This window comes from Sphaeramia orbicularis, chromosome 24, assembly GCF_902148855.1.
Source record: "Sphaeramia orbicularis chromosome 24, fSphaOr1.1, whole genome shotgun sequence".
NCBI classification, from domain to species: Eukaryota; Metazoa; Chordata; class Actinopteri; order Kurtiformes; family Apogonidae; genus Sphaeramia; species Sphaeramia orbicularis.
This window is the reverse complement of record NC_043979.1, coordinates 31,822,040-31,844,109: the sequence shown is the minus strand read 5'-3', so window position 1 is coordinate 31,844,109 and position 22,070 is coordinate 31,822,040. Positions and strand designations below refer to the sequence as shown.

The window sequence follows — 22,070 nt, the reverse complement described above, 5'->3', positions numbered from 1 at the left end:
CCAGAGACCAAACCACCAACCTTGTGGGTTTATGAACAATCTGCTATAACTCCTGAGCATTATATTGCAGTAGCCTTGCAATACAATGCAAACTGTATGACACTATATTATAGAATATAATACCACTGTTTTATAATGATCTTTCATAATATAACACTGACTGCAGATACAAACAGAAGTAAATCTATGGAAGCCCAGGTAACGAATGGTTTCAGCGTCTGTAGCTCATTTTTCCATTCATGACAACTGTACAGGGGAATGAATTTTCATATGACTCACCCGTTTCGATTACATTACAGGTTAAGGTCATGCATAAATAAGAGCATGGCTTCTTTAAGTGACAGATGTTCGTGTCAGCCATTCAATACAGGTTTTGATTGTTATTTTGATTGATTCCGTGCTTTCTGCTGAGATAGAATCCCAGAGCTTCTCTTAATTGAATAAAAACATTTATTCAAGTAACAGGCAGCTCTATTATTGTGGTTGAGGAGTTACAATAACAAGGTCATCAGATGATCTATCACGTTGCTGTTCACCCTTTACAGAGCACTCACAGAAATACTCTGGAATTCATCATTTCAACATTAGTGCTCTTAACTGAATGTGCAATAACCTGCTCTACCTCCCAGTACTTTGATTCAAATGTGCAATAACTTGTTTTTACCTTCCAGTACTATTATTATTATTATTATTATTATTATTATTATTATTATTATTATTATTATTTTCTGATACAGTGCTCTATTTTACAAGTGTGTATTTGAGTTTGTCTGTGTAATAATTGTTTTTATATGTGTTTATGTTTAGTTTCTGTTTTTGTTCAAGTCTTTTTTTTTTTCTTTTCTTTGGATTTCGTGACTCAGGGAAACGCACAAGAATTCCAATGTGCCAATACTGCGATGTATCTGTGCAAATGGCAAATAAATTCTGTTCTATTCTAGTGTGCTATTGGAGGATAAAACAGGACTTTATTACTTTCGTGAAAATTTTCCATTATTTTTTATCGTCATGTTGAAAATCAAAGTCAGTGAAGTTACCGTATTTGGTTCCCCTCTGGTATGTGGCAAAAAAAAAAAAAAAAAATCCAAGAAGTAGGTATGAAAAATACAAGAAAAACACATGTAATGCAATTGTACTTTGTCGAAATTGTAGAAATATTGCTTTTATTTTGTGGAAACTTAAACCGGAAATATATTGGAAACCCAGCTACTGTCACTGTGAATGTGTGTGGAAATGACCAAAAATAGTCACTTGCTCGATAAAAGGTTAATGGCTCACATCAGTCCGCTACATTAACTAATGTTAGATGGATGGACAGATATAGCGTTCACAAGTACATAAAAGTTGCTATTATTAAAATACAACATTACGTGCTAATATTTATCTAGTAGTTAGTATTATGGTCTGTATTTGAATACATGAATAGAAAAAGCAGATAGATTGAGTTTTGTCGCTTCACTCCCAACTGTTCGGAGTGAAATGACCCTCAAAAAGACTGAGGCTACATTCAGACAGCAGGTCTTAATGCACAATTTGGATTTTTTGGTGAAATCCAATTTTTTTTTTTGGTGTGCTCGTACTTACTAAATATTAAATGCGACTTCTATCAGTTTTGAGTATGAAATGAATGCAACCCTGAAGTGACCCGCATGAAAGAGTTGCTGATGTAATTCGTGACCACGCAGGCTCGCACTGTGGTTACAGAAGTATGTTTTTTCCACCGCTTCTCCTCCTGGGACACAGAATTGGGACGTTTGTTGCATTTCAATGATGTAAAGGTCGGATAAATGTGACCTGGAAGTTCAGACTGAAGTCGCATTGGAAAACGAGTGATGTATTAGTGGTATTTTTCCATTGAACATCTGTGCAAAATTTTACCGATATTTACTAAATATCGAAAAAACAGAAGTGGGCAATGTCAGTTTTTCCATTAAATCACAAATGCGATGATTTGTTTATTTTTTATCGCTAGATGACACGAGAAGTCATTCCATAAACATGGAGATAAATGTAAATATGGTGTTGATTTACAAATATATTCATTATCATTATATATTACCCCTCTATCTCGTACTAAATTACAAAATGATTGGGTTTCCTGGTGTGTCCACACATATCGTGACATGTTTCTTCTTCTTCTTCGTTTGTTGCAACGTCCGTCAACATCCAGTTTTTTAATTCACCTTTGAGAAAAAAAGTCTTTCCATTGCAGTTTTGCATGATATACCATTTGCGCTACACCCGAAAAACCACCTCTCGCCAGCGCAAAAGCTTGTAATCGAAAAATGAGACTTTTTGCGAAATTGTCATTTTTCCATTAGGTGAATGTTTATGTGCAAGTTATATTTGCTCAATGGAAAGCGACTACTGTTGGCTGTTTTATGTTTTGTTTCTGTCACCTGCCTAGGGACTGCAGATAAAAAGTAGTTATTTTTATTAATTCTGGCATATTTACATGGGTGTATTTTTACCTCCGCCAAGGAGGTTATGTTTTTGCCAGGGTTTGTTTGTCTGTCTGTCTGTGTGTCTGTTTGTTTGTCTGTCCGTTAGTGTGCAACATAACTCAAAAAGTTATGGACAGATTTTGATGAAATTTTCAGGGTTTGTTGGAAATGGGATAAGGAAGAAATTATTAAATTTTGGTGGTGATCGGGGGTGGGGGGGCCCACGGGGGTGGCCACTGATCAGCCTTGGCGGAGGTCTGTGCTGTCCGAGTGCTTCTAGTTTATTCAGCAATGTTCATAAATGTGCATGGTTCCTATTAAATAAACCAATTAAATAAATAAATAAAATATCAGATACGTATTGGATTTAGGACCACATTTGAAAAAGTAGGATTTGTGCTGTTCAAACTGTGTTTAACAGATCGGATACAGGTCACATATGGGCAAAAAAATCGGATTTGGGCCACATTTCCCTGCAGTCTGAACGTAGCCTAAGTGGTTTGAAAAATGAATGAGTGAACTCCCAACTCATCTCCAACTCCACCCATGACCAGTTCTGGCTAAAAGATGGTGATGAAACTACAGGGTAGTGTCATGGTGGCCATTTTCATTTTATACAGGTATATACCGTCTATGGTTATATTTAGCTATTTCTCTCTTTTTTTTTTTTTTTTTTTTTGAGGATAGGGTCACCTATAATGCACCTGATACAACTCAAGGTTCACCTCAAGAGACCTTTAGTCATCAAAATTGAGACCACGCTAATTAAACCTACCACAAGTTATTAATCAGCCTTTCTACCTCCAGGCGAACCTGCAATCTGAGAGTGTCAATCTACAGAAATGGCATGAGTCCTGGTGAGATGAAAGCTTGGTGGAAAACCTAATTAGCTTTCGTAATAGAGAGGGAACTGTATTTTTGAGCCTTCTTACACAAGATTTCATCACTGCACTGTGAAAAGGACAATCATATCATAAGGCTGCTTTTAGCTCAGTCTGGCCTTAGCCTTCTGCACCTCCACGCCACTGGAGGCAGATCAAACAGGTGGTCTGGGGCTGTGTGTGGAGCTCCGGCGAGAGTAAACGGAGGAATCCTATTAGGAAATGAAAAAAAGCGCCGTACAGTTCACAGCATGTAGCTTGAAGAAATATGTTGTTTTGTTTTAGCTTTAATATTATTATCGCGCTAAAGAGAACATTAAAGCCCATTTCTACTGGCGGACATAATGTGAAGTAGCTCTTTAAAATGCCTCCCATCAGATACCCTCTGCATGTTTTTAGCCACATGCAGAATGAAGGCAGTAAAAGCCAAGTGGAAAATAAACCTGGTGGAGAGACTTTGGTCTAGCTCAGGATAATGTGTATTTATGTAAGCTTTACAACTATGGACAGACTTTACTTATACTTTTTAATATATATATATATATATATATGTGTGTGTGTGTGTGTGTGTGTGTGTGTGTGTGTATTAGTGTGATGAAAAGGACAGTTTATTTTTGTTTGGTCTTTTATATGGGTATTATTGTCAAGAAATGGACAAAGTATATTTTTGGGTTTTTATATGGGTATTGTTATGAATTAGATACAGTATATTTTTGGTAAGTATATTACTGCTAAGAAATGGACAGTTTATTTTTGTGCATTATTGTTATGGAACAAACAGTTTACTTTTGTTTTTAAATATGTATATTATTCTCATGAAAAGGACAGAGTTTATTTAGTTTTTTAATATGTGTGTTATTGTTACGAAATGGACAGTTTGTGTTTTTTAATATGTGTATTATTAGTATGAAAAGGACAGAGTTTATTTTAGTTTTTTAATATGTGTATTATTGTCATGAAAAGGACAGAGTTTATTATTGTTTTTTTTAATATGTGTATTATTGTTATGAAATAGACAGTTATGTTTTTTTAAATATGTGTATTATTGTGATGAAAAGGACAGTTTATTTATTTTTTAAATATGTGTATTATTGTCATGAAAAGGACAGAGTTTATTTTTGTTTTTTACAATATGTATTATTGTCATGAAAAGGACAGAGTTTATTTTTGTTTTTTAATATATTATTGTCATGAAATGGACAGAGTTTATTTTTGTTTTTGGTATGTGCACTACTACCACTACAAAAAGGACAGAGTTTACTTTAATGTGAAACGTTGCTGCCAAATGGACAATCTATCCTTGATATGAATAACAATTTTGTGTTCTGTGTAGGAATTTAGGGTAGGTTGAAGGATGGGGTAAGGAGGCGGGAGATTATAAATTAAACTTCATCGTTTCCGAATGTTGGACTTTCTTTTATATAATCCTTTTGTTGTTTGGTTTTAATGCAAATTCCAAGTAAATAAACAAACAAAATACAATAGAATAGAACAGAATACCTTTATTGTCATTATACATATGTACAACGAAATTAAGAGACAACCCTCTTGTAGTGCGTAGTGCAAAACAGTTTAAAACTAGAAGCACTCGGAGAGCGTAGACCTCCGCCAAGGCTGATCAGTGGCCCCCCCTGTGGCCCCCCCCCACGCCAAGGAGGTTATGTTTTTGCCAGGGTTTGTTTGTTTGTTTGTCTGTCTGTCTGTCTGTCTGTTTGTATGTCCGTTAGTGTGCAACATAACTCAAAAAGTTATGGACAGATTTTGATAAGATTTTCAGGGTTTGTTGGAAATGGGCCCCCCCGTGGGCCCCCCCACCCCCGATCACCACCAAAATGTAATCATTTCTTCCTCATCCCATTTCCAACAAACCCTGAAAATTTCATCAAAATCTGTCCTTAACTTTTTGAGTTATGTTGCACACTAACGGACAGACAAACAGACAGACAAACAACCAACCAAACAAACAAACAAACAAACAAACAAACCCGGGCAAAAACATAACCTCCTTGGCGGAGGTAATAAAGTGTAAATATATATCAAGTATAAAAACAAGCAGGTCAACCAACCAAAAAAAATAGTAGAGATGAATATTTTGCACTTTGATCCTAGCTGAAAACTAAGGATATATGTTAAATTAATGTTCTATTTGGTTAGGTTAATTCATTTCTGCTTGCAACTTTCAACACTTTCACACACACTCTTTCCACTCATGCATATCCCACACCACTGACTTAACTGACTTCCACAATTCATATTATTAAATCTTTAATTTGGTCCAATTTGACTTATTTAAGATTCGTTTGATTATTTAATTTGGTTAAATATGTTCAATAAAGATAATTTGGGAAAGTTTAACATGGGTCATGACAATATATATATCCGTATTCGAGGTACTGTCACTATTTTGTGTTCAGTATCCATATTACACTTGGATAAAACATGCTGTTAAAACCACCGACCTTAGAAATAAAAACAATTCCCAAACATAACTCAGGCTTTAATTCCAGATGGAAATACCAGTATCAATAGGAGGGTCATATTGGGTTAGTAATTAGTCCTTCATAAGCAATAAAAGTCTGCATTTACAAACTGTAAATAACAAATTCAGTGCGAACAAATTCATTTGAGAGTCACAAACAGGCTGAGGGAGTCAGAAATAATTGAAAGACCGACGAGCGCATTATTCCCTTCTGTGTTTTTCATTGGAGAGAAAGAAAAATATGCAAAAAAAATACAACTGTGGTGAAAACAACAAACACAATCCCTACACTACACTACATCATGATGTCATTTACTACCGGGTCTTGTGGAATTATATTTGTTTGTTGAAACCTGTAGTGGCAGAAATGACATACTGTGCAATTAATGCACTTGATTGCAGCAAACTTTACAGGAAAGATTCAAAGTTGGTGTCTCTTTTTAGCAATATTCTAGTTCCTATTGTTTTTTCCAGGGAGGACAAAATCTACAGTCCATGCACAGAGTAGGAATATATTCAAAAGCCCCTAAAAAAGTTTAAAGTAAGATGAAACAAGGGAATATTTCCTAAAGTTACAGTTTTGATACCATATTCCTCTTCATTGCAGCTCAGAATGGAAACAAAGAAGGCATTTTATATCCAGAACTCTAATATAATTTCTCTTAACTCTGCTATAATGCTGTCCTTAGAAGTGGATTTTTTTTTTTTTTCTTTCATGGTCAGTGTGATCAGAAGGAGTGATTACAGCAGGCAGGAAGGGTTGAAATGAAAAGCAAGGGTTTGTGGGAAATCTTGTTTCAAATAAAGGGCACGTTATAACAAGAAATTCCCTTGGCCTTTGTCTTTTGTGATGTTCCACCTATAGAGTCGTACCCTGTTCGCAATCCACCTCTCCACTCCCACATCAACATCCATCAGCATCCTTTCAGTCAACCGCTACCCTACCCCTCTCTCCTCAGCTACTTGTTTCAGAACATGCTGATCCAAAGGTGGTTAATGAGGCACAAACAGACAACGGGTCACTATGGCGATCGAGCTGCCTTGTGGTTTCAAACAGCGTGTCCCCCTGATTGACCTGCGACCGGTTTGTTATAATCTCTGAAAGCTTTGGCTCACCTCACGGCTCACCTGGCACAGCAATACTCTTTCTCTTTCGCTCTCTCCTCAACTAATCCCTCTCTCACCCTATATACACTGCTCTAATCTCACTCCCCCCCCACCCCCCCCACCCCCACCCCCGCTGCCCCATTCTCACTTTTATTCTGCGTGTTCATTCTATTCATCCCTGCAGTTCAATTTCATTTACTATATTATTAGAACAGGAAATGCTTATCTTGCCCGCACATGTATAGAGGAAATAAATAGGAAAAACAACAAGAAGACTGTAATAAATAACCAATAAGGATTAAAGTTGGTAAGCTGTCAAGTTTACTCGCAAACTTTTGACACAAAATAAGCTATAGAATGAAAATAAATTAATTAATCAAAAATAAATAAATAAATAAAGTTGGAGCAGTGCTGTGATGGCGAGGTGATGCAGCAGGGGCAGTAGCATTAAATGTAGATAAATTGCACTTTTAATCTCATTTGGTTATTTTTATTTATTTATTTACTTATTTATTTTTACTACTACCCCCCCGTTTCCCTCCTTTCTCTCTCCATCTCTCTCTCTCTCTCTGTCTCCTTTTCCTTTCTCTTCATCTCATTTAGTTTCAGTTACCTAATGATTGTCTTTGGTCATAGCCCTGATTTTTTTTTTCCGTTTTTTTTTTTTATTTTTTTTTTTTGAGAAGCCCACATCACAACAGTCACACCACATACACATCTTACACACTCCACCACACACAGAACATTTACACAACCAAGGCAGGACATTGATTTTTACTACTGGCTGACGTTTTGTTTCTTTTGTATATTACATGCCATATATCTTAACCCACCCCCACCCACACACACACTCACACACATTATGATGTAATGTAAATGTAAATATTGTATAATACTGTAGATAATTCTCGCTTCCATAAAGGGAAAAAAAACAAACAAACTAGAAAAGCACTCGGAGAGCGCAGACCTCCGCCAAGGCAGATCAGTGCCCCCCCCCTTATTACCACCAAAATTTAATCATTTGTTCCTTGTGCCAGTATCAACATTTTCTGAAATGCTCATCCAAGTCCGTCCATAACTTTTTTTTTTTTTTTAACCTTCTGTTTATTGGTTTTTGTTATTTTTTAACATATATAAAAAAAAGAACATAGTTCCGACGTATGACACAAAAGTCCAACACACAGACAAACAACAAGCGGAACAAATCCCCCCTCTCCAAATCACAGGAAAGATAAAAATAAACAAATAAACAGTAAATAAATAAAAAATAATAGTACAAAATTTCCACTTTAAATGTTATGAAGAGAGAGAGAGAGAGAAAAAAAAATGTATATCAAAATACTCAGTCAAGAGAAACATGACAGATTGCCCTGTTAACATAGATCAGAAAAGGAGTCCATGTCTTTTCAAAAGTGTTCAAGGCTCCAGCTAATGTCAAAGGAATTTTTTTTCCAGTTTGAGAAAATAAAATACTTCCTTGATCCATTTTGAGAAGGTTGGTGGAGATGAGGATTTCCACTTTAACAATATAAGCCTCCTGGCCATCCACAACTTTTTGAGTTATCTTGCACACAGACAGACAGACAGACAGACAGACAAACCAACGCCAGCAAAAACATAACCTCCTTGGCGGAGGTAAAAATAAGCTATAGGTGCCACAAGCACTGGATTTTTAGTCCCTTGGCTGTAATAAACAATGTTACCTTTTATATTCAGCTTTATCAGATACACAATCAATATGCAAATTATTTTTTTAGGGAGCTAATACTGCCAAAAACGGAACATGCTGATCTAAGTCTAGTTTTATCTTGGAACAGGCCGCTTGTCTCTTCACGGAGAGTGCCAGCCAGGCTTTTAATGCACTTCACCACCTCAACTTGCATATCAGTGCACACACGCATACACAGAGGGATGCACACAATATGCTTCAAAGCCCCCTGTAGCTGGCTTCCAAATGCCAAATGCCTGCCTAATAAATACAAACACAAATGCATTAACACACACAAAGCGACATGCAGCCACTTCTTCCAGTATATCGCTGAAATACTCCCACATTTACGCATTCATTGAGGATACGTGTGTCAGACTCCCCGTGCTGTACAGTTTAACGTATAATCCTATATATTCCACCCATAATTTCCTTTCACTTCCTTTGGTTCTTTATCATCCCTCACACACTTGTTACCCCATTGGCCAAATCCCACCAGCTGTGCACTTTGGTTCAGTTGTATGTATGGTGAGTTGTCACCCTTGCCCCTCCCCGTGCGGCCAGGGCTGACTCTGCTGCAGATGGGAGGCATGAGAGTAGACATAACAGGTATGAGCTTTGAAATGGTAAGAAGCTCTGTTTATAGTGCACTGCAGATGAAAGTGAGGAGACGCACAAGGCTGAGGGGGAGGTGAGGGTGGCAAGAGGCAGGAGCCAGGAGGAGGTATATATATGGAAAAGGAAGGGAGGGTAAGCGGGGAGCTGTCTTGTATTCGACAGCCCGCACCTCCAACAATCCTACTGTTACCTGGAAGGATTTATTCTCTTCATATGCCTATTCTGTTTTTTTTCTGACTTTCTCTCACTCATTTGATTAAAGATATGAAACAGGTTCACACAGAGGTGAATGTGAGCAGTACAATATGCATAGACGTCCACACAGGAAGCTGTGAATAACAAATATCCCATATTATTATGCAAGAGAGTGTGTGAATTCTGCTTCTATGACAAGGAGGAAGCAGAGAGCTGGAGCCCCCTTCACTTTACTGACACTGCATTTTGTTACCCTGAACTGCCCGATCTCCCCATGGGGATCATTAAAGTTTCATCCTACTGTACCTTTTCTTGAATCACAAGAGTTCCGTAGAAAAATCACTCAATGGGGATGTTCAGTGTTGATTTTAATGAGCCAAAAAGTTTAAAGGTTTAAAAGTAGAATTTCAGAGTTTCTTTGTGTGTTAACTTTTGGACTTGAACGTGATGAGGTTAAATTATTCATACATATTTTACTGTATGTCATAGATATGCGAGTTTTTTTTTTTTTTTCTTATTCCAATTGTAACAAGTATTTAGATTCAAGTTTTTCGAAAATGTTAGAAAGATGCTTAATTCCCACCTTACCTGGACTAGACAGCTGGGCTGGGTCTGCGTCATGACATCAAAGCACCGCTCAGAGCAAACTCAGAAGGGAAGCTGGGGGAAAATAAGACTTACCATGAGAAAAAGCCTGAGAGCGAGAAAAAGCAAGTTGTGTGTGGAGGAAGCATGAATAATGGATAGCAAGTAGAAGTCATGCAGATGATAACAAATAGCAGATTCCCAGTAAGACTTAAAACAGACAATATGACACACATTACCAAAGAACATTTCGGTGCATATAACACATGCACATACACGCACATTAGTGAGCACGCAGACACCAAGCAGAGGAAACATCTGATGTGTATGACAGTAATGAGGCTGAGGCATAGTGCTGGATTTGGGGAACAGAGCCTGCGAGCAAGAGAGAGGCAAGCAGAGCATGTCAAATCACCCTTATGTGGGACAAAATCATTATGTCACCACAGTCTAATCTGGCAGCCACAAACCGCAATTGGTCTTTTGGCAAAACAAGGGTCAGTGGCAGATGGGCAGGGGCTGGAACTGTAGAATTCGCTACTGGCCACACAAACACAGCGACTGAAACACTAACCTCATTTACACCAGTTTCTGTTTGTTTCCCAAGGGCTAAACCTGAGTTCTAAGCCCAAGTAAATTCAGGCCAGGCCAGGGGAGACCGCGGCTTCAGCGTCTGTGGCCACTGAAGGGTCGCTCGCAGCTGTCACAGTATGCACACAGAGCTTAAAAGTGCACATTTATGACAGAAGTTAAAAAGAGACTTAAAGAGATTGTACACTAAATGTAAATAAACAGCGCCTGCAGTAAAACTTCTGCTTTGTTGTGTCCCATATTTGTCACCAATCATTAAACTTCTTTCCTGAAAACATTCCCATTATGACTAAGACAGAACGAAATAAAGCTTTCACTTACTGTTTTGAAACAATGCCATTACAAAACATTTATTTTCTTCCTCTTTTGAAGTTTTTTTTTTTTCATAAAACTTGATTTTTGCTGCCCAAAAGACTGTCATTTTCATGTATTATTAGTATCTAGTCTTTCGGAACCTCATTCTTAGACTTAATGATGAACCATTTGCAGTGAAATTAATGGACAATGTGAATCAATGCATGTTTTGAAAAGGTGGATCTGCACAAATGGACTTCCATCTTTCCCATCTTTAAGAAACAAAAAGAAATTTGGAAAAATAAAAGAAGACAAAATTATCTTTAAAGCTTTTTTTTTTTTCCAATCCATACAGAGTTGATGACTTGGCTTATGAAGGACCGTTAAATTTTGCTGAAAAGTGCATGTGAGTATTACTTAGTATAGACTTTATCTGGAAATGACACGAAATCACACCAATCATTTTGTAGAGCTTGTGTGCGGTGATGTTTTTTGTGCTTTATTTTGGACCCAATAATAAAAAAAAAAATAGCTATCTTTTTTTTTTCTGTACCATTATTTAAAACCCATGTCTTGCTTTTGTATACTCACCTCTTTTGACCCTTTTACTTTTAGACTGTCAGTTTAGTTTTCATTCCCTCTTCTGTCTTCACCTGAATATGCCCAACCTGCACAAAATAATCATAATCACACACACACACACACACACACACACACACCTCACTTTGTCTTGTATTTTTTGTTACCCCTGTCACAATTTTTGTCTAACACTAAATAAAAAAAAAACTATCTAAAAAAAAAAAAAAAAAGCATGAAATAACTAGAAAAGCACTTGGAAAGCACAGACCTCCACCAAGGCAGATCAGTCACCCCCCCCCACCCCCCCACCCCCCAACACCACCAAAATTTAATCATTTGTTCCTTGTGCCAGTATCAAAATTTCCTGAAAATTTCATCCAAATCTGTTCAGAACTTTTTGCGTTATCTTGCCAATAGACAGACAAACAAACAAACCCCCCCGCCGCCACCACCACCAAAATTTAATAATTTGTTCCTTGTGCCAGTATCAACATTTTTTGAAAATTTCATCCAAATCCGTCCATAACTTTTAGAGTTATCTTGCTAACAGACACACAACCAACCAAACAGACAGACAGACAAACCCCGATGATTACATAACCTCCGCCGTTACACTTGGCAGAGGTAATAATAAGATCAATAACTCAACACTCAACTCCAGTTTCTAAAAACATAACACTTTTAATTCCCCTCGGCCAAATATAGTTTAAGATTCTGTTGAAAGTTACTGCCCTATAATTTAGATTAAATTGTCTTTGTGTAAAACTTATTACACGCATATTTATATTTGAAAGTCCTCAGATATTATAAATGCATAAGACTATTTGACCTTGGAAACATGGGTCAAGGTCATTTATTTTCAATAAGCTTCTTCTCCATGCCAAGATGCATCCACAGTATAAATTTGGTGCCGATATCTCAATGCATTCTTCAGATAATACGATTGTGTCATTGAATGGACAGACGGACAGACAGATGACAAAATGATTGACAGATAACTCCTACTATTTAAAATGCTGACCACTTAACCCATAAAGACCCAGTGTGACATTTGTATCAGTTGCCAAATGAATTTTTCTCTCTATTTAGCTTTTCCTAAGTGATTTATCACCATTTCTTATAATAATATCCTCTGAATTTTGCATTTTTTCCAGTGAAAATCTTCCATTTTCCTATATTTAATTTACCGGTCATGTAGATGTTTATAAAAGCTCAGATTAAATTCAAAGGTTATTACATCAGAAACAGAGAAAACTGAAAAAATGACGTTTTCAGTCAAATATATCATTAACTGAATATAAACCCAGTGTGTCCATCCACTGTCATTGATCTAACTCCATGGGTTTTACTGGTGAATCAATGTTGTAGAACAGGGGTGTCAAACTCATTTTAGTTCAGGGGCTACATTAAGCCAAATTTGATCTGCAGTGGGCCGAACCAGTGAAATAATAACATAATAACATATAAATAATGTCAACTCCAAACTTTCCTCTATGTTTTAGAGCGAAAAAAGTAAAATTATACAATGAAAATGTTTCCATTTACCAACTATCCTTTAAAACAATGTGAATAACATGAACAAATGGAAATTTCCTAAGAAAACTAAGTGCAATTTTAACAATATTATGTCTCAGTTTATCATTTACACATGTTCATTATAATGGACAGATCACAATGGATCGACAAATGCACAAAACATTTAATAACAGGCAGAATATTGTTAAAATTACACTTCAGACATTTCAAAATGTTTGTATTTGTTGTGGTTATTCATGTTTTTGTGAAAAGTTAGTTTGTTTTAGTGTAAATACAGTAAAATGACATGCAAATGTTTACATTTAAAAAGGGAAAAATGTGGAGTTGTATTTATAGGTCATTATGATAGTATTTGACTGATCCGACCCACTGCAGATTAAACTGGTCTGTATGTGGAACCTAAACTGAAATGATTAATACAGGGGTGTCAAACTCATTTGAGTTCAGGGGCCACATTTAGCCCAAATTGAACTCAAGTGGGCCGGACCAATAAAATAATAACAGTGAAAAAAGTAAAATTATATTATGATCATTATATTATGATCAGGTTTACATCTACAATGTTTCCTTAAAAATCTAAATAACATGAACAACTTGAATTGTCTTAAGAAAAACAAGTGCACTTTTAACAATATTACGCCACGGTTTCTCAGTTTATTGTTTACGCATGTGCATTACAATCACACAAAACATTTAGTAACAGGCAGAATACTGGTAAAATTGCATTTGCTTTTCTTAAGACATTTCCGTTTGTTCATATTTGTTCAGATTATTCACATTTTTTTTATAAAAGTATAGTTCGGTAATGTGAACATTTTCATGTAATTTTACTTTTTTGCACCAAAAAACAAAGAGAAAATGTGGGGTTGTCATTATTTATAGATTATTATGGTAATATTTTACTGGTCTGACTCACTTGAAATCTAATTGGTCTATATGTGTATGCATGTGGATTGATTGTTAATATCTTCAGTGTAATTTTTGCATTTCACAAATTCATCCCGCGGGCCAGATTGAACCCTTTAGCGGGCCAGATATGGCCCCTGGGCCACATGTTTGACACCTGTGGATTAATATCTTCAGTGTAATTTTTGCATTTCACAAATTCATCCCAGGGGCCAGACTGGACCCTTTGGCGGGCTGGATTTGGCCGCTGGGCTGCATGATTGACACCTGTGTTGTAGAAGATGACAGTGTTTCTGAGCCTCTGAATGTCCAAATGGGTCATAGTTGATGACCATGAAATGATGAATAACTGTATTTTACACCAATTATTTACATGTTTTGATAGGATTAATGGATCAGCAGTTTATGTCAGTAGATGTTTTTGGTTGATGGTGGATGTTTGTGTCTTTATGGGTTAATTATGAGAAAATAACACTATTGGGGCTACCACGGTATCTATTTGAATGTTTTCATCTGAGGTCTTCATAATAAGGGGATTCTTGTGTTTGGTGTTTGCATGTGAAAAACACTGTTCATCCAGGCTAATTTGCTATCTTTTCTCTTTCTTCACTTTAAGTCCTTTGCAGAAACCTTTTACTGCTGTGGCTAAGTCATTATATTATGGAAAACCCTGTATTTGTTGTTTGCACCTGCAACAATACCATACATTAAAAGTCTCTGGATGTTCTGTTTAAAGCCATAACAACTCTGCATCAGCCACTGCTGAGTAATTGAGACTAATGAGGAACCCAGAGATAACTTCTCCTAATAGGATCTTCTACCATGTGATATTGTGAATTGATTTGCATAATAGAAGGCAGAGAAGTTGGGTGAATATAAATTTTTAAAGTCAAATTTGTACTGCGATACAAGTGGAGCTTAATGCATACTACTGAGGAAAGCCATTTCTGTCCAATTCTTTGCTAAGGCACTTTACATTCTGCTGCAGTTACACAGGTAGCTACAGCGGCTGGTGGTACCTCATCCTGCTATGATGAAAGTGTGCAGTCAACTTCCCTTCCCTGGTTACCAGAGGGCAATTTCTCCCACACCCCAAAAACGTGCGAAAAAGCATTACGTAATGTTGAGGCTCGTGCAAAGATCTAAAAGGAGATGTGGGGGGATGCCTCAATATTTAACACCTCTCATCCAGCATTCACTTTGAGTCAAACCGAGGAATAACCTTGTGATCTCCCCCCATCAAAGCTCACTCAGACAGTCACCTCACATCTCCCTCTATCCCCGAGTCTAATCGGCGTTGATTGGCTTATGAAAACCCTAATCATTGAAAATTACTTTTAATGTGATGCTGGTATGTGTGGGTTCTGAATAACTTTAAAAATGACGAGCAAGTGCAGGAGGGTTTTTCTCGGCCTACTTGATTTGAAGTAGCTCTGCGCAGTCACTCTATATAGATGTGGTTTTGAAAGCTAATGAGACAGAGCAGACTTCTCCACGGTGAAGGGGGCAGCCAAATCCCTAACAGGAAAAAAAAAGAAAAAACAAAACATCTATGGTAAAAGCCCACAGGGATATACTAGCCTATAGAATGTGTACGCTACATCAACTTTACAAATATGCTGATGCATTTTTTTATCTAGTGTAACATGATGTAATACGTATCTCTACAATGAAATATTTTCTGTTATTCAAAAGAAAATTAGAGCTATTCTGGTTTAAGTCTATATCCCTAAAGGCTAGTGCCCATGATAATTAACTCAACACTTTATGGCCTTAACTTCCGTATTAATGAGATTATCTATTTTATATGAAAGATTTGTCATTCATTAGTCTGATATTTAGCAGAAAATGTTCCCCTGTGTATGAAGAAAATGTTCTGTTGATATATGGTACGAACAAAAATTAAACCCTATGTGAAATATAATTAATATCCTTATGAATGGATTTGGAGTCAATATCACCATTATGAGCCCTGGAGACCAGCAATTTCAATGCTACTTTATAGAATGACACATTTTCTTGCATGACCAGTGGGTGAAATTGAAAGAAAGTTTCATTTTTTTGTTTTATTGCCATGTCTGAGAGACTGTAAGAGATGTACTTTTTTAGTGAGATGCCACACATTTATGTTAATTTCCTTTGGCTGGATGATTAAGAATAACTTGAGTTGTGCTTTGTGAGGCAGATTTTAATTGCCAAGCTTGGACGAGATTGTAGAGTATTTAGTTTAAGACTGAGCTGTAAAAGAAACTATAATTTTGATATGAAAGGTAATGAAATGTTTGACCACTGCATCTGTACTTTTGGTGTCTTGTAAAGCCAAGTCTTGTAAAGGACAGATTGTGTGTATGACAAAAAAAAAAAAAAAACAGTCAATTAATATATTATTGCACGTTATCTAATCATATAATGTGACATTCAGTGAAAGGTTTAGCTCCTTGAGGACGACTATTACATTAGTGATGACACAGACTTAGTGTGTGGTACTTTACTTTATAGTGGAACAGTTATGTCACATTGATCGCCTGGAGCATCGCTTATTTTTATAGTACACCGGTAATCATATGTACTTATACAGCACCCTTCCTGTATTAATTATCCAATGAATGCTTATGATGCAAGAATAGACAAGAATATACATACTGTATTGGGCAAACTGATTATTATGTGTAGAACTGTTGCAATGTGCTAAACAAGTAAATGCAAAACCCACACAAAATGACAGGGCAGGAGGTGCCTGAAACAGATGGCTGTTCCTTCTACATAAGTAAATTGACCATAAATTCAATTCAATGCCTCGGTTTTTTTGTGTGTCTGTAGGAAAGAGAGAGAGAGAGAGACAGAAAGAGAGAGAGAAGCACTGTTGTCTTCTTAGAGCTTGTATGCAGAGGGTACATAATTAAATGAAATCAAGTTGAATGTTTCTTCATCGCATCACTGCCAATGAAGATAACACCGAATGATTTGTGTTTTAACTAATGGTTGTAATTTGCTCAGGTCTGTTGTAGCTTATAGGAAGAGTGGGCTACTCCAACATATTAGAATTGAATGGTGACTGATAGAGCGAGGAGAGAGAGAGAGAGCTAACGGGAGAGAGAGAGAGCGAGAGAGAGAGAGAGAGAGAGAGAGAGAGAGAGAGGTGGATGAGCCCATCCGGACGAAGAAGCAACTAGCGAAGAAGCCTCAGCAGTTACAGTTGCCAAAGCGGCGCTTTACGGCCAGCTGGCTCCACTTTTATCATTCACTCTCCCGTTGATTTTTAATTCAACATTTTACGATATATGTTTCTCTGTGCGTCGGACTGGCTTCAGAAATGGGATTTTCTTGAACGTAACTTGCACTGGTAGCAGTTGTTGGACCGGCGTTTTTTTTCCGGCGCCTCTTCGCAGCGGATTTACAAAGCCTGTCCGGAGCCTGCGATGATTTTCAGCACCCTGGACAGCGACTAAGCATTTCAGCACCCTGGACAGCTCACCTACTGTAGCGGTAAGCCACCAGAGTTGAACAACATCCCTACTGGGGCTTTTCTCTCTCTTTTTTTTTTTTTTTTTTTTTCCTCCGTATGTCTTCTTGTCAGTGAGAAACAGCAGGCTGCAAAAAATATGTTCCACAGTATGTGCTACGACAGGATGTGTGCAAACCATTGTAAAGCATATGGCAGCAGTGTAAATGGGAGTCAGTTTTAGAGCAGTGTAAGTTTAAAGAAGCATTTGCCACTTCCATAGATCTAGTTTGTGACTCTTCCCGTCGCTCTTTTCGATGTTAAACGACTATCCTACATTTGTGCACTTTCCTTTCATTGCTTTCATCTGGCCTGATGTGGCAATGGAGGCTGAAGTGATCCCTAAACATTCCTATAAATGCTGGTGTCTTCATTGTGGTCGCAGTGCTTTGGTGTGCAGGGAGCTTCCGTTCGCTTTGGCCAGTTTTATTTAAGGCAGCCGTTTATTTTGAAGAGTCAGCGCGTGCCCAAGCAGCTGCGGCTCGTGCCTCCGGTCTCAGCCCATGTTCTGAGCGCCCCCACCTCCACCACCACCACCACCCTAACCCGGGATGCACACACACACAAACACACATACACACAGTCACACCACCCCCACGGCACGCAGCGAGCAGACGGGAGTCGCTAAAAAAAATATAACCCTCACGACCCCGCATGTTCTCATCCCGCCGATATTTCACACCGACTCTCTGATAATGAGCATCAGACGCCCGCTGCTCCCTTTTAACCTCTACAGTTTGTTATTTTTAATACTTATTTGCAATTAAACATGAGAGATTTACAGTAAGTGGATGGACGCTTCAGTGCTTTCATTTAAAAATATATATGTATAAAAATTATTTATCTATTTGCTCAAAGGCACTCCATCAGAGAGCATGTTGGATGCTTTTAACTCATGGGCTGGTGTGTGGAACCCCCTAGTGCCTGGGGGCCTTGAGCACGGCACCAAATATCCATACCTAAATATATAATATTTGACACCTTGTCAAATAGAGTTAGAAGAAAAAAAAAAACAAATATGTTTTATTCAGTCCTTTATGGCTGTGTGATGTGATGAAAATATCATACCCCTATATGGTCATTTCATATTCACATATTGATGTGCATCACATTATGGCAAATGTCAAGTTCATTCTGTCATTTCAGTGAATGGTTGATATGAAATGACCTCATGGTAAGAGCTACAGTATTTCTTATTACATTTTGAACCACTGCCTCAAAAATGTATGTTTGACTATTTTTTTTATCATTTTACATAGAATCATTACATTTCCAATTAAGTATGTAACTAAATTAAGTATTCATGTACAGAATACAAAAAGGTCAGACACAACAACTCAATTACATTTGCAAAAAAGATACTTTCCAATAGTTTTTATACACAAACCATGTGCAAATGATCAAAATAACCCCTCTTTGTAAATCCCTGCTCCTCATTCCTTCTTGGCTGGTTGAGTCCATCTGTTCAACGTTAAACTGTTTTGTGTAACAATCACTCTCCTCTATGTTTGTTTGTGTTGCCATCACGCAAATTCTGTTTGCTTTGGTGTATTAAGTGTTGAGATGAATTTGAATTACAACACATATGAAACAACAGACAGTATTTTTGTCTCATCGAGTAAAACATATTATATTGCTCAGCCATAGTTTATGTTTATAACATTATAAGTAAAAATGGAAGATATTAATCATCCTTATTATTTGTAAAGACTTGCTGCTTCTCATAAAATAAGTAGATATCTACAGACATAGGTTACAAAACATCTATTATATAAAAATATACTATTTTCTATCATTTCATAGATTCAGTTGAGAAAAAAAATAAATGTGCTCAATCATTACAGCAGTGTTAACAGTAACCAGTTCTGGCAGATACTAAGGGATTTATTTATTTTACACTTGTAATCCCATGCTGCATATTGGCTGTTGCCAGGATTACACAGATATGTGACCTTTAAGTTACTAGACGGGTGCTTGAAATTGATGCGACCACCCTCCCTCTGTTTTCCTACTCATGCCTCACATCCATCACTTGGTTTGTCTGCTGTACCTCTTTTGCAAAAAGAAATTAATTCTCAAAATGTAAAGGAAGAAAAATGCCCATGTCAGGCCTGCTTTGAATAAGAGGTGACCCCTGTGCTTTTTTGCCTGCAGCATTCTAACTGGCGCTGATAGCTGTTAACACACACTCACACGTGCATAGTCTCTCACACACACACACACACACACACACACACACACACACTCTGACTGTCTGTCTGACACAGTAGTGTAAGCTTCAGTTTTAAAGCCGTGATTTTAATGATGTTCATTAGGATTTTGATTATGCCGAATGTGTGATAACTCACGGCTGTGCGTTAAGTGTGTGTGATATGTCGGCTCAGGCTCTGAGTGACAAGAATTTAGTGGGAGGAAGCTGGAAGAGTGAATCATAGAAGAAATGTTGCCACAGGGCTCAAATCCAGTGTCCTTGAAAGAAAGAAAGCACATATTGATATGCCAGATTTGCCTCTGGGTTATTAAGCTCTGGGCCCTACTGTATAGAAATTGCTGCTCTATATCATGGGGATGATGAACTAAATGCAAATTAATCTTTCATGCTCAATTTATTATCCAATAAACAGACCATGAATTTGAATCTGAATAGTGGCCCTACAGAGGCCAGGCCACACAACTGCCTGTTACCTCTCTCTAAACAGCCTTTGTCTAGTTGGAAATGCAAACACGACGGGTTGGAGGGCATTTAATTCAACACATTTATCTCAAGGCATTCCCTGTACCATAAAGGCAAAGTAGTTTTACAGCTATTTGCCACTCTGAGTTTTACCTAACTGTTTGTGACTTAAACTGTGCCTCATTAAAAAGAATATTAAAAAAAAAAAAAAAAAAAAATGAGGCACTGCATGTAACCTTAGGGGTCAGCAGTTACCAAGGTGGTGGGCAGGATGATGCACATCATGTTTTTGAATAATAAATATTTCAGATGTGGCTTGCTTTTCATCAGTGTACACTTCACATGCTCATATAGGTCTTTGGATCATGTTCCTGCATGTCTGGAATTCCATTTATGGGTCTCTTAAAATTCAGGCCCCTGCTAGAAATGCAATTAAATTCAATATTGCTATAAATACATGACGGGTTTGATCGGAAAGCCAGAGAGCAGGAAAGGCTGTAAACGCCCACTCACCCTCCTTCACTCTGCACCCCCACCCCACCCCTTCCCAATCATCCCAGGCTTCTGAAACCCCTCCCCCCCTCACCCCACCGCATAGTGAATTGTGGTCAATTTGAATGATCAACCGAAGACAATCTGGGAGGCAATGGCTGTCACAGAGAATATTAGGCCTCAATGAACCGCACCAATAAAAAATCTGTGTGTCTAGAATAGTCAATGTGATTATTCACTCCCTGGTGTATTACTATAGCTCTTGCTGGAACAGATAGAAACTAGAAACATGAGAGTGCTCTTTCTTTGCTGTGCTAGGCTGTACTCTTTGGGGTAAGGCAGTGCCATGCTATGCTAAGCGATGCGGTTCTATGCTGTGCTGTGCCGTTCCCCCTTTTGTCATTAGCTGAAACACAGCTGCTATTGCATCTGATGCAGTAAGCACTCAGCTCATCTCATCGGTTCTCAGCCACTGGTTTTCTACTTCAGAATCACTATGCTTTGGAGGGCTATAATCTCACTGACATAATGGCGTCCACTTCAATCAATACCCAAATGGCATGGTAAATCAATAGCTACGATACTGTACAATAACGTGGCCTAGGAGTGGCAGAGGGGAAAGCGAGCTGCAGCCATCACATGTTAACCCTGGAAACTCTTTGAAAATTTACTCCTTAATTATGGATCAAAAATATCAACCTTGTTAACGAGCCATGTATTATGGATTGCTGTATGATCTATGCAAATGTAAGCACAGCAGCTGAAAAAAAAAAAAAAAAATTGGCACCACTCCGGTCGCCTCTCTCTAATCACCCCACCACACATATAAATACACTCACACATACACAGGGTATGTGGCACAAAAGCAGAATTTTAACACTAAAATAAGATTACTGCAAATGTAATTGGGGAGCGTACAGCCGGGCAGTAAAAACTTAAAGTAGGTCTCTGTTTCAAAATCTTCAAGATACATGAGAGGTGTTTTAAATATTCAGAATTTAACACATGCAAAATGCCTCCTTAACATCTGCTTGAGACACTGCTGCACAAGCCAGTGGCAGATTTGAAGAGTAAGGCAAGGAAGTGGTGTGCTTTACTTCTTCAAATTGGTATTTTGGCTTTTCCCATGGAGCCACAAAATCCATTTTCCCCTTTTTAAGTGATAATCAAGTTTTTTATTCAAGCTGAGCTAAAAAGAAATCAAAGACCTCAAAGAAATCTAAGAAATTCAAGATATCCAATCTAAGTTACCACTGCTGTGTCGTTTTACATGTGGCACACTAAAGGTAAAAGCATTTCTGCAGTTTTATCTAAGACTGCTTCCTGGTGTAGGATAAAGGGCCTTGAATCATTCAGCTGTTCAAAATGCTTCTTCTACGGCATCATCCAAGATAACATTATGCACAGAGAAAGGGAAAATGATTTTGGAAAGAGAACAAATAGAAAATGTATCTAGGTAAGGGTCACAGCTAGGGTTTA

The 22,070-nt window shown here is 37.6% G+C and overlaps 1 protein-coding gene across 1 annotated transcript in view; it reads left to right on the top strand.

Moving 5' to 3' along the window:
• Window positions 1–17,073: 17,073 nt before the first annotated feature.
• The window catches only part of tmem121ab (transmembrane protein 121Ab), a 65,005-nt gene continuing 60,008 nt past the window's right edge, over window positions 17,074–22,070 (top strand). The window contains exon 1 of the mRNA XM_030127890.1: window positions 17,074–17,409. The gene's annotated coding sequence lies outside the window, so the exon portion shown is untranslated. The remainder of the gene's footprint in view (window positions 17,410–22,070) is intronic.